Raw genomic sequence first — 19,082 nt, 5'->3', positions numbered from 1 at the left:
ACGCTTCATCAACTTGAGGTAGGATATTTACATTATAAAATCTTTCTCTCTCATTCTCATACTGGTTTTGCTATCCTATTTTAATGCATACACTGAACCAAACTTCTAAGTGTTCACCAAACATTTTGGAAGTTTTAAAGAACAAATGCAAACAATAGATAATTTCTTTAATTCTTGGTTAATGATGCATATTTAAGTTCGATGTTGCGTAAATTTCATCTAAGTATCTCGTCAGAATTTTAAGCAAAGTGTCAAGGAAATGATGTACCCTCAAATTGAAAATTCACACAAAAAAAATCTCATAGGAGTAAGACACACTACTCGCTCTACTAACTACAAGACAATCTTTATTGTCGGATACCATGTACCCTTTGAATAGGAGATTGACCCATCTGCTGCCACACCTACATGTACTGCATAGACCTATCAGAACAATTAAAATTGTGAGGAAAAGGGGGGGGGTCTTTGACATTTCTTTTAAAATGCCAAATGTGTTCAGTGGGATTCAGAACCAGGAATTGTACAGTGTATCGTCACGCAAATGCCTTTTGATCAATATCCTTGGGTGTTTAGCACGTAAGTGTGCCGCTTTTAGGATAATTAGGGACTTGATGAGCTGATATAAAGCTGCCTCTAGCACCAATTTTCTTATCATTTTCGTACGATTGCAAATGGTTTGTTTCCATGTTTATAAGATTTTTTCAGGACACTTGAACACTTCATTTTTAACCTGGTGTGACACAAGATTTTCTTCTCAGAAGATCAAGGTCACTTCCGGTGTGGTTAAATTTTGTATTAAAAAGTTTCAAATTGTGAATAATTGATCGATGAAAAATGAGCACAGCCTATAGAAAAATGTGTTTTAATGGGTTTTGATACTGTTTGATATTTTTTTAAAGTAATATCAAGTACAATTAAGCACTAAAGTAAAAGTGAGTAAAACGTGGTGCAGAGATGGTCTAGATTTTCAACATTCCAACGGCTCTACCTTCTATCTCAATGGTCATTTTGCCAATATTTTGTGTTTTTTAGTGAAACCAGTTTTTAAAATTTGATAATGATCACAAAGAATGCTTATTACATTAAACACGTGCCGCAAAATACAGATTTATTGTTTTTAAGCTTCGTCACGGAACATTGGTTTTCATCGGTGATATTGAATTTTCTTTCTACAATTGTTGAGAAGACTCATGTATTGTAATTATAATTGAAAATATAATGCCATTCTCTAAAGTATTTTTTAAATAAAACCATTTATTAAAGTGAACACCTAGAAGTTTTGTTAAGTGTATATTGTCATCTGAATATCAGATAAACTTTTTTACAGATTTGTCCTTAGTTCATTTCTCACGATGCTCTGCTTATTTAGAAGTATATAGGGGTTCTTGAATAACCGGAACGAAGAAGAAGTTTACCTTCAAAAGTCATGCTCAACATTCCTGCAACAAACTTGGGGAAGATCAATGGACTTAAAAGAAGGAGCAGTTGTTTACTACACGATCTCCATCTAAAATATCAATTCATCAAAATATCAAATCAATGGCATTGGTAATATATGAATGATCATAATGATTGTATCTTTGGCAAGAGAATGCATGTATGTGAAAAATCGATGTTTTTTGTTTTTTTTTTTTTTATAGAATGTGTTACAATTTCGTAAATTGAAAAATGTTTAAGGCATTATGTAAAGAATTCTATTTTATATACGGGTATGTACACAAAGTGTTGAATCGGTTGTAATCTAATGTTATGTGAGTATCCAGGTACATTACTATTGCATATACTTAAGAGCTTGTATTTTAAAATCATATACCATACATTTCCTCTCAAAATGAATAAGTTGATAAAAGTGCCAAAGTTATTATATTTTCCCAATGCGTTTTTTGCCAATTTATGTGTAAAAAATGGAAAAAATAATAAAATAAACTAGATGCTGTCATGAGACAGTAATACCCGCACTAAGGTGTTTGCCTCTAAATACACGCTCCTACATATTGGGCGGCTTTCAAAGGAAATAGTCAAAATAATTCTATAATTTACATGTATTAATCAAATTGATTATGAAATTCTCAGACCCTGTGACCTATAACTCAGAACCTCTTATATTTATTTTATACATGCTTAATTCATTATATACAAGTCTGAATTTTATTAATGATGTAAATTCATGCACGGATCTGTCAGGGGGGGGGGGGGGGGTCAGCCCCCCCCCCCCCTTGGAATTTACAAGGTTAAAAAATGTATACACTAAAACAAGGAAAAAGTTACAATGGACCCCCCTTTGAAAATGCAGATCCCCCCCCCTGGTAAACACGAATATGTGTAAAATAGGTATGAAAAGTTAAACATTTGCGGCAATAGAAGTCACCACTACCCCCCCCCCACCTCCACGATATAGGTTTTTGACGTTTGGGTGAGATTTACTTTAGGTTTTTTTTTTTTTGATTGTCAATTTCTGGGATAGGATTTTTTTTGACTGAGGTGGACCTCCCCCCCCCCCCCCCCCCACCGGAAAAAAATTCTGGATCCGCGTCTGAAATTATATATGTTTTGCTCATAATAGGACCTTTTTAAATTTACTACCCCCCCCCCTCGACGCCACAATCACACAGCACATACTTTTTGGAATAGGCTAGATGGAAAAGGTTTGTTAAAATTTAATATCGTTTGTAATGAATTAATTTAAAATTTGTTCTTGTACTATACATGTGAACATGTAAATTTCTACATTACATCACGTTGCATCACCCATTATGATATTTATAGATTAAACACCAATTTGGCACACCTCGGCCGATTCCCACTTCATCTGATAAGGTGTTGGAATCGACGAAAGTTCGCCAAAATGGCACGTGGTTGCAGTCTGGTGTGCATTGGATTAATTCATTTTGTGTTATAATTGGATTTATATTTCATGAAGTTTACGAGACACAGGGAGTCGGTAAGTAGAAGTCAATGATTAGGTTAAAGTTTAAAAAGGGTCAAAGATCATCCCATGCCACACTAGACTAATTTCTTATTGTGTAGTTATCTCCCATTGTCGATGTGACATTCAGTTACTGCCAATACTGGTGCAGAATGAGAATTTTTTTAGGGAGTGGGGGGGGTTCACATTTAAGTCAAAAAATTCCAGCCCAGAATTTCAAGTTAACAGCAGGAGAAAAAAAATGAAAACAAATAAACAAATAAAAAAACAATGATAGGGAGGTGGAATGTTTTCTAAGTTTATAGGGAGAGGATGTAGAAGAGTCATTTTTACTTATTACAGTATATAGTCTTGTTTAAATAACAAAGCAAATGCAAGATGGGGGGGGGGGGAGGGAGGGGGGGGATTCCAATCTTCCTACCCACTTCCTGTGCCCTGAAATAACAATCTATTTTGTGGTAGGTTGATGGTGCTTATTTTTTTTCCATTTGACTAATTATTATACATGTACATATTTTGTTTCTTGTGTTTATAGTATGTCTGTCTATAAGTCTGCAAAAATTAAATCCTGCTAGCTTGCCCATAAGTTTTAAGTGGGATGGGCTATACATATAGCTTCCACATTTTATAAGTTTATTTCTTGTGACAATTTAATAAGACCATTAATTTGGGTACCATTAATTTTTACCTCTGATGGTTTGACATGGGATACACATTTTTACAAGAAAAATACCAAACTTTAAACTCTGCCTAATTTTTGATCAGTAGGTGCTAGGGCTTTCATACTTCTTCTCATGACATATTGTATTCATTTGGAACTATAAACAGGAATGTCTTGACCTGACCCTAGAGTTTGAACCACTTAAAAAAAAAAATTAACCTTGGCAATTAACTTTTGAAAAGGAATTACTAGAGATTTCTTTATTTAACCATAGACTTTCTTCTGACACTAACAATTTGAACCCTTGACCTTTGAGTTTGACATATATTTGAGAAACTTCAACCTTCGCCATAGGCTTCCATACTGGGACATCAGTGTTTCACAAACACATCTTATCTACATTATTATTTGGTGGTGTCTCCATATGAGGGAGAGATGTATTCACAACAAACAAACAAATTACTAAAGAAAATAAAACATAAATATGTTGGTCATGCATATCTATTGCAGGAAAAAAAAACAGCTTTTCAAATTCTCCAACCATATTGTAACCCTTTCAAAACACTCATTTGAGCTTTTTTTGTTTCCTTAGCATATAATGTCTGTCGTGACGTGTTGTCCATCTGTTTGTCTGAAAACTTTTTACATTTTTAACTTCTCTGAACCACTAGGCAAGTTACCCAATTCATATAGAAATATGTACATTTGTATGTCAGACTCAGTCCATCTGTCTCAAAAAATTTAATCTTGGTTATCACGGTCATATCTACAGAATGAGAAGAGACATTCATATTAAAATTATTATTAGTATATTTTCCTGTGAGAATGGCATGTTTTTTTTTTACATGTGACCTAGAAGTTTGACCAACTTGCAAAAAAATTAAGTTGTTATAAATTCATCATTTTGAAAGAGAAAAGTTAGGGCATTCATATCATAATGCATGTTTATTATTACCTGTGATAAAGACCTTTCCAAATATTTTTACACTGTGACCTTGACCTTGAAGCGATCAAGCCTAACATACTTTTCAAAAATGTTGCATTTGCTTATAACTTTTGATTGAGATGAGATATGACTCTCACATTTGACATGTACATAAATTACTCATAAGAATTCAAGGTGTTTCCCAGCATGCAATGTTTTTTTTATGTGCCCCAATTTTTTAGGGGCGCATATTGTTTTTGTCCTGTCTGTTTATCTGTTTGTCTGTTGTCAAGTTTAACCTTCGCCAATACTTTGAACCGTAAGAGATAGACTTCATATTTGGTATGCATACTCCTCTAACAAAGTTCTTTCAAATGACATCAAGGTCAATGACCTTGTGACCTTGACTGCGACTTATATGCTAAAAATAGGTTTTTCAAGTGTTGGTCATAACTTTTGAACCATAGGAGATAGGGACTTCATATTTGGTATGCATACTTCACTAAATAGGTTCTTTCAAACAACACCAAGGTCAATGATCATGTGACCTTGACTGTGACCTTTATACTAAAAATAGCTTTTTCCACTTTTTGTCATAACCTTTGAACCATAGGAGATAGAGACTTCATATTTGGTTCGAATACTGCACTGATAAAGTTCCTTCAAATGACATGAAGGTCAATGACCTTGTGACCTTAACGGTGACCTATATGCTAAAAATAGCTTTTTCTACTTTTTGCCATAACTTTTGAACCATAGGAGATAACAACTTCATATTTAGTATGCATACCCCACTAATTAAGTTCTTACAAACAACACCAAGGTCAATGACCTTGACTGTGACCTATATGCAAAAAATATAGCTTTTTGTACTTTGTTGATGCCGGGCGCATAGTATTTCACAAACACATCTTGTTACCCCTTGACGTTGATGTTTTACATAATTTTCAAAATATTTAACCCTCCTAAAAGATTATAAGGCTTCTGAGTAACATTAAGGAAGACTTCAAGTAAGACAGGGCTTTTTGCACAAAAAGCATCATTTTCCGACCCACATTTGACCCCCCGGGGCAAAATCTAAATTCCAAAACCTTACTGCATATCTACATGACCCCACCAACCATCTCCCAAAAGATGATTAAGCTGCTGAGTAAAATGTAAGAGGAGTTCAGGGAAAACAGGGCTCTTTGTTTGAAAAACATTATTTTCAACCCCCATTTGACCCCGGGGCAACATCAAAATTCCGAAACCTTACTGCACATCTACCTGACACCACCAACCATCTCCCAAAAGATGATTAAGCTGCTGAGTAAAATGTAAGAGGAGTTCAGGGAAAACAGGGCTCTTTGTATAAAAACGTCATTTTTCGACCCCCATTTGACCCCCCTGGGCAAAATCAAAATTCCGAAACCTTCTGCACATCACATGACACCCCAAACCATCTCCCAAAGGATGATTAAGCTACTGTGAAAAATGTAGGAGTTCAGGGAAGAAGACTGTATAAAACATAATTTTGACCCCCATTGAACCCAGGGGCAAAATCGAAATTCTGAAACCTTACTGCACATCTACATGACACCACCAGCCATCTCTCAAAAGATGATTAGGCTGCTGAGTAAATTGTAGAAGGAGTTCAAGGAAGAAGGGGCTTTTTGTATAAAAAACGTCATTTTTCGACCCCCATTTGATCCCCCGGGGCAAAATCGAAATTCCGAAACCTTACTGCACATCTACATGACACCCCCAACCATCTCCCAAAGGATGATTAAGCTACTGTGAAAAATGTAGGAGGAGTTCAGGGAAGAAGGGGCTTTTTGTATAAAAAACGTCATTTTTCGACCCCCATTTGATCCCCCGGGGCAAAATCTGAAATTCCGAAACTTTACTGCACATCTACATGACACCCCAAACCATCTCCCAAAGGATGATTAAGCTACTGTGAAAAATGTAGGAGGAGTTCAGGGAAGAAGGGGCTTTTTGTATAAAAAACGTCATTTTTCGACCCCCAATTGACCCCCCGGGGCAAAATCAAAATTCCGAACCCTTACTGCACATCTACATGACACCCCCAACCATCTCCCAAAGGATGATTAAGCTACTGTGAAAAATGTAGGAGGAGTTCAGGGAAGAAGGGGCTTTTTGTATAAAAAAACGTCATTTTTCGACCCCCATTTGATTCCCCGGGGCAAAATCAAAATTCCGAAACCTTACTGCACATCTACATGACACCCCCAACCATCTCCCAAAGGATGATTAAGCTAGTGTAAAAAATGTAGGAGGAGTTCAGGGAAGAAAAGTGTGACAGACGGACGGACGGACGGACGGACGGACATGAGTAACAACAATATACCCGAACTTTCTTTCGAAAGTGCGGGTATAAAAAAAAGAATTCATCTTTTCTTTCTATACTACATGTGTCTCTTGTGTTTTTGACAAAAGAGGAGTAAAACACAACACCAAAATTATTCAATTCAAACAGAAAAAGTGTGGATCTGAAAACGATGGAACTACGTACAGTGTATATACATGTAAGCGGATAAAGACAGCCTCTGTATATTGATGAAAGTAAAAAAGGAAGTGGATTATGACAATAAAATTACACTATGTGAAAGAATAAAGAAGTCTTTAGACAAAAAATAGAAATTTCTTCAAAGATATTTTCTGTAGTCTTTATATTTGTTTAAAAAATACTACCAAGCATACATTTGTTTCATTTTTAGCTCACCTAAGCCGAAGGCTCAAGTGAGCTTTTCTGATCACATTTTGTCCGTCGTCCGTCCGTCTGTCTGTCCGTCTGTCCGTCCGTCCGTCTGTAAACTTTTCACATTTTCGACTTCTTCTCAAGAACCAATGGGCCAATTTCAACCAAACTTGGTACAAAGCATTTTTGGGTAAAGGAGAGTTTAAATTGTTAAAATAAAGGGCCAAGTCCCCTTACAAGGGGAGATAATCAAGAAAAGACAAAAATAGGGTGGGGTCACTAAAAAATCTTCTTCTCAAGAACCACTGGGCCAGGAAAGCTGAAACTTTTGTGGAAGTATCCTTGGGTAGTGTAGATATTAAATTGTTAAATCCAAGAACCCCGGGGGTAGGGCATGGCTACAATAGGGAATCCAAGTTTTACATAGAAATATATAGAACAAATCTTTAAAAATCTTCTTCTCAAGAACCACTGGGCCAAGACAGCTTAAACTTATGTGGGAGCATCCTTGGGTAGTGTAGATATTAAATTGTTAAAATCATGACCCCCGGGGGTAGGGCGGGGCCACAATAGGGAATCCAAGTTTAACATAGAAATATATAGAACAAATCTTTAAAAATCTTCTTTTCAAGAGCCTCTGGGCCAGGAAAGCTGAAACTTATGTGAGAGCATCCTTGGGTGAAGGGGAGTTTCAATTGTTAAAATCATGACCCCCGGGGGTAGGGTGGGGCAACAATAGGGAATCCAAGGTTAACATAGAAATATATAGAACAAATCTTTAAAAATCTTCTTCTCAAGAACCACTGGGCCAGGAAAGCTGAAACTTATGTGGAAGCATCCTTGGGTAGTGCAAATATTAAATTGTTATAATCATGACCCCTGGGGGTAGGGCGGGCCACAATAGGGAATTCCAAATTTTATATAGAAAAATATAGAACAAATCTTTAAAAATCTTCTTCTCAAGAAACACTGGGCCAGGAAAGCTGAAGTTTATATGGAAAAATCATTTGGTAGTGTAAATATTAAATTGTTAAAATCATGACCCCCGGGGATAGGGCGGGGCCACAATAGTGAATTCCAAGTTTTACTTAGAAAAATATAGAACAAATCTTTAAAAATCTTCTTTTCAAGAACCATTGGGCCAGGAAAGCTGAAACTTATTTGGAAGCATTCTTGAGTAGTGAAGATTCTAAAGTTTTAAAATAAAAAAGGGAAGGGTGTTGTGGGGCATGATAGGTATAGCAAGAGGGGGAATCTGGTAAAGATCTGCATCATCCAATTTACTCAGGTGAGCCATGTGGCCCAAGGGCCTCTTGTTAGTGAAGATGATTGATTATTGTTTTTTTTACGCCGAGTTGGCAATATTTCAGCCATATTTCGGCGGATTTTTAGTGAAGAAGTAATATCATGTATAGATTGTATGTTTTTACGTCCTTTGTGAGAACATTTCAATCAGCCAATATCCGCCGTGACCTCTGATTTTAAGGTCTCATCCAAACTACCCGCATTTATCATTTCAGTTGACGAGCTCATGGCGAAGAAACACTTGCTACCATTTTTTTTTTCATTAAGGGTAAAACAACAACAACAGTAAAGCGGATATGACATCATAAACCCTTTAGATTGATTGATGTTTATTATTTTACGCCGATTCGACGATGTTTCAGCTATATTTCGACGACGGGCTTTTTCGAGAAAGTTTATCACAAGTCAATATTCGTTTATGTAATTACTCCCCTTCATTTATGGTCTTTATTTATTACCTTTGCTACTTGCAGGATACTTTGTACTATTTAGAAGATTTTTTTTTTAAATCAAATAAAAAATATGAATACTTTATGCTGGGAAATTTTTTTTGGGAGGCCCCTCCGCCCATTCACAAGTGGTTAATTTCAAACGGGGCAAATTCAGGGAAAAAAGGTATAATTTCTTAAACAAAAATGCGTTTGGGCGAAATTAAAAAAGGGAAAATTTTTTGCAATCATAAAAAGGTGAAAATAACAAGGAGGGCCTAAATTACCTTGTAGTAAGTATTTTATTTGAAAAACAGGAATTTTTGTGCTGACAAAATCATGTAGTTCCTTTTTCAAATATTTGATTTTCTATGTTACTGCAAGTTTTTAATTATTTTGTGTTAAATTTAAAAGAGCCTTGAATTTTTTTCATCAAATAAATTTGAAAGTGGTTGTACAGGAATTAGTTTATTGAAAAACTAAAAACTCATTTCAAACCAGATCATCATTCATGTAATTTAACAACATTAGGAAACGCTTATCAAATATTTCCTTGTAAAAATTATTATTTGATTAAATACACACACCATTTCTAATTTACTTGCAAAACAATGTGATTCTTTCATCAAATTCAACGAAACTAATGGATTTTAGAGAAATACTACAGGGTTTTTCTTTAATTTATTTCTTGACTGTCTCACTTGTACATTTGATTTCAGGCCAATGCTTTGGGTATGTTCATTTTTTAGAATTTTAATTCTTAATACAAAATAATTCCACTAGATTAATTAAGGATAATTTAGGGACATTATTTCCGTATTTAAAAACATTTTATTTTTTTTACAGGTCAGATTGTTGTGGACATGGTTGCTGTGCTGGGTTTATGCTTGATATTAACAGAAGTTCTTGTACACGTAAGTTCATTTTTCCCCACTTATTTCTGGAAATATACCAATTATACAGTAACAGTGCTTTGATTTATCGCTGTATATAATGAACATTCATGAATTCAATAGCTAAAATAACTATTATATATCGAAAAGCCTGTGATACTGGTTATATTGGGAGGGATTGTGAGATACTATGTCCATTTCCAATGTTTGGTGATGGTTGCCAGTTCCCAGATGTGACTGTGATATTTTCCTCTTGTAGTCCTTTGATCGGTTGTCAATCCGCCATTAGTGAGTACTATTTGCTGAACAATATAATTATCATATAACAATTGCTTTTCAAAGTTATATTTATTCAAAAGTAAAATATAATAAATTTTGCGCTTAATACAAACTTGTCAGTTAAATCAATTTTATAGTATTCCTGTTAATAATAGCTACCTTACAGAATGACAGAATGCTGACCAACCAGTATGATTTAAATTTTAATTTGTCCACACCACCTACAGCAGAAAGTAATATTAAAGTTAATACAAGTACTGCTAAAATAAGAGAAATAGTGATAGAAGGACACACAAATGAATATCATACGAGGATCGGAAAATCTCATTCTCCTGCGACAAACACAAAGGCAGTTCCTAGGAAAGTGGAAAAAGAAACAGACTCATTAGCTATCGGTGCAGGCAGTGCATTATTGATAGGTATCTTTGTATTTAATGCATTCTTTGTCGTCTTGGTGCCTCTCTGTGTTGTATTGTGGTTGTCGTAAATATAGAAAGTACAGAAAACGCAAGAAAGATAACGCCGCCACTGTTATTCATTACCATGAAATCGATGACAGTATCGCTGGGCCTTGCATGGATTACGACCCTTTGTACACAGCAGGTGGCGCGGAGTTGAAACACGTCCTTGTTGAATATGAGAATGAACCTTTGAACAGGGAGAGAAAGAGTGTAATAAACATTGATTCACAGAAAAGACAGTCAGATACGTCACCAAAACAATTAGCACGTCCGAGTGAGCTTGTATTAGAACAAACGTATACACAGGAAGGGCACAATACGGAATAAAAAAAAAGAACAGATTATTATGCACGTATTTGTACATCTGCTTGTAAAAGGCAAATTACAGATTTTAACTGTTTATTTTTTACTTTGTTGATTTTGAACATATAATGTGAACGTCATAAAATGTTTAATTTTTTCATTCTTTATATGGATTAATTTATGTAAATTGTGAACACATACAAAAGCATGTTTATAAATGTAACGATTTCTTATTACTATAAGGCCAACACTTATATGATTTTTTTCTATTAAGATATTTTTGCTTGATAAAAAATGTGTTTTTTAATATACATTTGATATTTTATAACTCCACTCGTTCTTTCTTTACTTGTATTTTGGTATTTGTTTAGCAATTTTTATGCTCCCGTAAACGAAATTTCAGGGTATATAGTTTTTGCCGTGTCCGTCCGTCTGTCTAGCTGTCTGTCAGTCTGTTTAGTTGTATCTCTGTCTGTTTGTCCGCAAAAACTTTAAACTTGCCCATATCTTTTGATTTAGTGTAGTCATGACTTTCATAATTCATATGGGTATTCCTTGTGAACAGACCTTTCTTTGGGTACTACCATATTTGACCTTTTGACCTTGCCTTGGGAGTTTGAACAATTTTAAAAGAAAATTTAAAACTTTTACTTTGTCCATATCTTTTTAACAGTAGACACAAGGAAATTTACACTCTTTGTTGAAAGACCTTTCATTGGCTACTAACAACCTTGACCCTACGACCTTGACCTTGAAAAAAAAATTCAAACTGCGTTGATTTTGTGCGAATTTTAACGCACTTTGATTTTGTTTTCAAATTGCGTACTTTTTTTATCACTTAAGCTCTTATTACTCGAATTGTGTTTAAGTAAACATGATAAAACATCGTAATTTATGTGCCAAGAACATGCTTTATCCACCCAGAAAATGTTGAAGATATATTATTTTCTTTAAGAGATATCAGCTCTGTCTACAAAATTTTGGGACAACCCTCGTACATACAAAGCGAACACAATGTCAGGCAATGAAATGAAGAAAGGCATTTACTGGTGGGCCCACGTTACCAAGTCCAATGATAGGTTGTTGTTTGCTTAAAATTATTACCGGGCCGGTTATTGCAGAGATTTTTTCCCGAATTATTATAACTTGCATCTACACAATGAATCGCAGATTAGTGATATGTGGAGTAAAACACACAAATCTGCACTGTGTAAATGTTTGCAAATGTAATTTCCTGAATGAAGAAGAATGTAGAAACAAAAGATAGAAAAGATCAGAGAAAATTCAAATGAAATGTAGAAGTGGCTATTTTTTTTATTAGGTGAAATTGTAAGTACTCTATTATCTTTTTTAAAGTTTCTTTTCGCTAATTAGTTAGATATTCATAGATTCTTTCTCCTTTTTTAATGACATCAAGTGATAATTAGAAAAAAATTAATGACCTTTGTCTATAAAAAATCACATTAATGTAATTAACAATGAAAAAAAGCTAGAAAGACAATTTGTGTATATGCACATACCTGGCAGTATATCATAAAAGCAATCCTAAGTGAGATGGCATTACCTTGAATCACAGCTAGCAGAAAAAAAACCTTGTATTACGTTGAAATGTTAAATTTATTTTCGAAAAGATCCTTCATAAGATCGTGATAGAAACAATGTTAAAGAAAACAACAGTTACCTATCTTTGTCCCTTACATTTCATAGCAATATATTAAGGTCGTCTGAGTAATTCATGTAACCCATTGCTACATGTATCTGTTTTCGTCTGTCGTCGTTAGTCGGTCTTATATACTATTGAACATGTTAGCATTTCTCTCTGAAACCACTGAACAAACATCAAACAAATTGGATATACAACTTCTATGGCGTGTAAATGGAAATAAAATATGTGAATTTCATGGTCCTTGCTCCCTTGAATTATGCGGGATGAGACTGAAACCACAAAAATTAATGCAACCTTTAAAAATATTTTTCTTCAAAGCTGGACATCGAGCAGTCAAACTATTAGCCTGATTGCAGTAAGCAGTGAGCCCTATACCAAAAGGGTGAATTTTGTGACCTATTACATTTAAGAATATTTACATTCGCTGTTTTTTTTCTACTAAGTCAAGTGTGAAACTGATTTGAAAACCATTTTCGTGTATACTCATGCTTAGAAATATACTCAGAAAAATGTGCGTTAACGTGACGTCACAATGAGTCTTCAGCGACGTTAGTAAATTACAACGATATAGGGCAGCAAGAATTCAAAATATTGCGTAAATTTTAGTTCCTTCCAAACATGTAAAATGTAAATATAAGGAATGTTTTTAAGTTTAGTGTGAATTATTGGTGTGAGAATCACACAGACTTGCACGTAGGCATATTTTTCATGAAGCGCTATAGCGCTTCATTAAAAATGCCAACGTGACAAGTCTGGGTGATTTACACACAAATAACTCACACAAAACTTTAAAAACATTCTTAATTACAAACCACACTTCTAATGTGTTGTTGATATAACTAATATGCAATAACTTTGAAAACAAAATATCAAGTACAACTTTTTTTTAATCAAAGATAGATAACAGACAAGTACAGATTTTTCTTTTGCTCTTGAAATTAAGGATATGATCGTGACAGCATTCAGGAGGGGTACATAAAGAAATAATCTCTATTTTCCAATTTTTGTTTTGAGTGTTACATAATTATGTACATGAGCATTTGTGTGTATGGCTACGGGTAGGTATTAAAATATTGATTTTAAAGTAGAAGAAGAAATCTTTTTTACCTATTACATTTGTTTTCAAGATTGTTCTACACGTCAGAAAAATAATCGAATTATAAAATAATACTGAGTAAATTAATTCCCCTCATATCTCATTTTCAAATTCATGAGTAATTATCTTATAATGAGAGTTTTAGGTTATGTGTGACGTTCTTTGTGTCTTATTAAAAAAGAATATGTGCACAAAAGCAGGAAACCATAATTGGTACTTTTTTTTGTTTGATGGACTTTAATATCGAACTACTTGACAATTTTAATTTTCGGAAGAAATATTTTGTCAACAACTGTTTTCGAATTTGTAACGCATTCAAGGTTACAATAGAATAAGCTTGGGGTACATTTAAGAAACAGTGAAACAAATAACTTTTATTGAAAATCATTTTTAAAGCCAATCTATGGCTTTAAAAATGTTGCCTTTTGGGCATAGTTGTTCAACAAATACGACATTTGTGCAAAGTGAAGGCATTGTTTCAGTCAAAGTTGTCAGTTGACAAAGGATTACCAAGTTAAAGTTTGTGTTCTTAGAACGAGACACAAGAAATTTATTTATGAAGTTTTGCAATATATATATTTCCTATATAAATTTGTCTGAACGAATTCAGTGCATAAAACATGCATCCCTTTTCAGTCCAATGCCCATTCCTTCTTAGTTAGAATGAAAATTTTCAGCTTCTATACTTAGAAGCTATTTTTAGACATTTTTGTGCAGAAAATTTTCAGCCATCAGTCTTGTCCGGTATATATTATTATTATTACTAAGTTGACGGGGACATTGAGATGAATCATTTCTGGCATATGCAGGAAAATGATGAAATATATAATCATTTCAATTACAATAATAATGACTGCATTGTGTGTAAGAAAAGTAAGTAAAAGTTTTATCTTATTTCAATTATTTTTCTTTCATGACTTTGAGGGGGTCTAAAACTTCAGTGTTTCTTTAAAAAAAACATCAAAGAGAATTCACTTTAGAAAGCATTTTTTTAAATAAATTTTCCCTGTGTTCAAACAAATAAATTAAAACCGAAGTTTAACTGATAGAATCTGATATGCCCGAACAAATGCATTTATTGGCCAATGTTTTGAGAAATTATTGCATTTAATTTTACGGTCCTTGACATTTAAAATAGCATTTTCAAACACATTAATTTACATTATTTTTAAACAGGTTACAGCATTAGGAAAATGTGAAATCTCAATATTAACTTTGCGATTTGTTGAGAAATGTCCAGAAGATAAGGAGTCGTGGGCAAGAGCAGCACAAAGATTAAACTGTGAATCTATTTCTCAGTCCTGTGCAGAATCTTTGAAACCCCCATTCAGAAATCAAAATTACATTTTCCAATACCACTGTGTAATAAACTCTTATCGAAACGCAACAATGGAAGTTTGTGCATTAAATCGTACAATACTGGGTACGTATATCAGATTGACAACCTTACACCCATCTGATCATATATTAACCCTTATCCCTAGTGAAGGTAATGTTTAATTAAAACATTTGTTAATCGCAACATAAATATCCCAACTCACACTATAATTCATAAGTAGGATTAATGTACAAACATGCACAGCATGCTTGAAAAATAAACTTTATATGTAATCGAGTCACTCATTGCAACAAATATTTTTTTTTTTATTCTTAAATTTCTTTTTTTTTGAGAATACTTATTCATTTTTCATATTATCGATACAAAATTCCTCTAATATGCCAATTTTTTTTATTTACAATATAATGTATTGAATGATATAACACATTGTAGGTTTTTGCGCCGAGTTTAATATACATGGAGCGGTCATACAAGATAATTACTACTAATACTTAATACAGAACACCACCATGTCCATCAAGCTATACTTGCTGAGTCTATAAATGTAAGAATTAGATTTTTTTATCAGCTTTCGTGTTATTTAAAGAGAACAACTATGCAATATACAGTTATCTACAATCTTGTACAAAGTGTAAGTATTTTGAGATGGTCCTCTCTTTATCCAAATTATTTATGCATGCAATTTTCAAGAATCATTTTTTAATCACATTAGACCGTCCTGTTATGGTGGACAAAGAAACAGGAAAACAGGGACTAAAACGAGGAAGACAAAATTCATTCATCAGCAAGCTCGATGTAACGCATCTTTTTAATTTTTTCGATGTCCTATTTTTATAAATGTATATGTCATGTCATTTAATGCCTGTTGCACATTCATTACAGGACTGCTATTGGTCTATTTCTCTTTACGGTCTGTTTACTAAGAAGGACAATGCTCTTTTGAGTCACTGGGTGCCGGGTTTTTTTTTTTTTTTTTAAAAATTTAAATTTTTTTTTAACAGTCACTACACCAAGACGTTGAAGATAATTCCGTGCGTACGTAAAAAGGAAGAGGTGTGTGTTCATAAAAATGATTTTCCCCCAAAACAGATTAAATGAATAACAATACAGAGGTTCTTTTGTAAGAATAGCCGTGCATGTCGAGGGGTTTTAAAATCCAATCCATATTTATTTACCACATGTGGTTTTGTATTATATGTAGAAATGTTTGTTTTATGAATTCAGTCGAAGTCAATAGTACATACGGGTACATTGTATGTTTACAATTAAATTGAGAGGAATATAATTTTGTGTTTTTTAGTGGAAATGCAATAACCGTTGGTGTAATATATGAGATCTTGAACGGTTTTTACTGCAACAATAATGAATAAGTACTCGTTATTTGGGTTTTGTTTTATGATGATCATGTTTGATTTTTGTCATTCAGGTTTTAAATTTTATGAATAGGCTTCTTGAGTGTAAATAAATTGCATGATATTTAAAGAAGACTTTTTAAAGGTTATTTTATACGTCGTTACACCTGTAGTAAATTAAAAAAAAAAATACTTAAGACCCCCCGTTGGCTATTAAAAGACATAACAGGGAACTGAACGCACCAATACACAGTAATGTACATGGTTTTTTAAAAGCGAGTAAATAAATTCAACCTACCTGCCAAAATAAAATGATAAGCAAAAAAAAAAAATTTTCCTAACTCGGCAAATCTTTTTGGGCAGAGAAAAATTCTATTTTGGGGAGAGGGGGGAACTTCTTTCTTTTTCTTCAATTCATAAATACTTAATAACCCTTATTTAACTTGCCTTTTGAATCGGTCTCATGGAAATTCTCAAAAAACGAGATTCCGTAACAAAAGCATTGGCACGATAAACACTGCACGAAAAGTCACCTTTTATAATATTTAATAGTTTACAAAATGTTTACAAAAGATGAACCTTTATCTTTCATCACCTTTTTCACATCAAAAGGTTGACTTTCACCTTTAAATTTTGGTAAGGTGAACAAAATTTCATCTTTTTTCATCTCTGTAATTTAAAAGTTGATCATTCACCTTTTTTGAAAAGTTGATTATATATCATCTTTCCATCTTTTACAATTGTTAAAGTTCATCTTTTTTAATCTTTTGAAATAATAAAAGTTCACCATTCACCTTTTTTCACTGAAAAGGTAAATGTACATCTTTTCTTCTTTAAAAAAAATTAATTACTTTCCATATCAAAGTATCATAAATAAACTTTTTTAATTGAATAAAAAAAAAAAATTTTTTTTACTTTTTTGTAAATGACAAATTTATAGATAAAATCAAGGTATACTGCAAGATATTTACATCATGTAATCATTAAAACATAGAAAACTTAATGGACACAAAAGCACTTTAAACTTTTCAACTCGCTTTTGCTTAAAACTTTAAATATATGTAACACATATTTCTCTTTTAGAATAATAATCTTAGCATTAAAAAATATGCAAACAAGACAAAAATTTCTGCTGGTATAATTTTGAAAGATTGTCACGACAAAAGCTCTTCATCTGCATTCCAAGGTGTTACCGGGTATACCATTTTCTGTAAGACAAAATTGAAATAAGAATTTAATTACTCATAGTGACTTGAAACAAAATATTTTTATATAACCATGACAAATTAAGAATATTTCAGTCAATATATTTTAATACTGAGTTAGGATTCTACTTCAAGTTCATAAATGGATATGATATAATAAAGGTAAATTAAAGAAACTCTGACAGCATGTTTAGTTAAATACTGTTATTCACCTCTCCAAAACTTCCTAGCTAGAGGATTATTTGAACTGAAAACACCTCTTCACAGCAAACTGGCGAGAGGATGTTGATTTACAAAGTAGTCATTAATGAGTTTTCACATTATAAAAAGTAATTTTTTAACAAATACATTGTAATTTTTTTTTGGTCACCTCTCCATATCTGCCCGGCTAGAGGATCATTTCAACTGAAAACACCTCTCCATGGCAAATTGGCATGAGGATTCCATCACTGCATGTAAATCCCTACATTTAAGACATTTTTATTTATATATCATAGATACTTTAAGTAAATGTAGTTTAACAAAAAAATCTGTGTCTTGGTCACCTCTCCATATCTGCCCGGCTAGAGGATCATTTCAACTGAAAACACCTCTCCATGGCAAACTGGCATGAGGATTCCATCACTGCATGTAAATCCCTTTATTTAAGACATTATTGTAATACATCATAGATAAGTCCTTTTAATTTGAAAATTTTTAAATATATTATATATTTTAATGTATATTACCATATCTTTAGCGTGCAAGCGGACATAGAGAGGATTGGATGTGAATGTTAGAGTTTTTGTTTTTTTAATACTCCTTGCAGTAGAAGTGGTTTCTGATGGTGTTGGTGATCATGGTTCAGTTGATGAAGAATGTAATGTAGTGTTGTGAGACATGATGATGCAGTGCAAAGACATGTGATTTTTTGTACTTGCTTTTCTCAACTGTTTTCTTTTTTCTCTGTTTTCATCACGTTTCCTATGGCAGTATTCCTTGCTTCAATTCCGTGTTTGCCCAAATTACCCTATAAAAATAATTTTTTATATGTTTATGTGCTTCACAAAAATATAAACATGTTGTTATAATATAATCTATTCTAATTGCAATGTATGTTTACAGCTGAAATTAACAAAGTCTATGACTCACTTCTGTCACTGAATACACTTTTTTAGCATTTATAGGTGTAGAAGGAAAACATATATAACTTATTACTGGATCATCAATTTAGACCCCTGTATAACTTGTCAAATGCTCCATTTACTGAGCTAGCCTACCCCCAAGACATACAGCCACTGTGAGTCCTGATATTCCAACAAATAGACATACAATAACAGAAATATGCAATGACCCTATAATACATCATATAGATCTTTTTGTTATTTCCTTGCTAAGGACTATTTCTGGCTTTTCTGCTGCCTTGAAGCTTCAAAACGGATGCATGTACAAAAGCGATACAAAATCAATCAGATTATTTATATTTTGATCCAGGTTAAAATTGTTTTAGATTTTAAATTTAAGGGTCTAGAAAAATAACTTTTTTAAAAAATTACACTAAGC

The 19,082-nt window shown here is 33.2% G+C and overlaps 1 long non-coding RNA gene across 1 annotated transcript; it reads left to right on the top strand.

The window, feature by feature from the left end:
• Window positions 1-14,440: 14,440 nt before the first annotated feature.
• Window positions 14,441-15,462, top strand: LOC134261309 (uncharacterized). The gene is made up of 3 exons (XR_009990794.1): window positions 14,441-14,517; window positions 14,821-15,067; window positions 15,416-15,462. It is a non-coding gene; the product is annotated as an uncharacterized LOC134261309 (long non-coding RNA).
• The last annotated feature ends 3,620 nt before the right edge of the window (window positions 15,463-19,082 follow it).

Source organism: Saccostrea cucullata, unplaced genomic scaffold (assembly GCF_032062105.1).
Source record: "Saccostrea cucullata isolate Sc308-1 unplaced genomic scaffold, CSIRO_AGI_Scuc_v1 ctg12553, whole genome shotgun sequence".
Taxonomy (NCBI): domain Eukaryota; kingdom Metazoa; phylum Mollusca; class Bivalvia; order Ostreida; family Ostreidae; genus Saccostrea; species Saccostrea cuccullata.
Note: the sequence above shows the minus strand (reverse complement) of the source record. Positions and strands in the feature narration are given on the sequence as shown.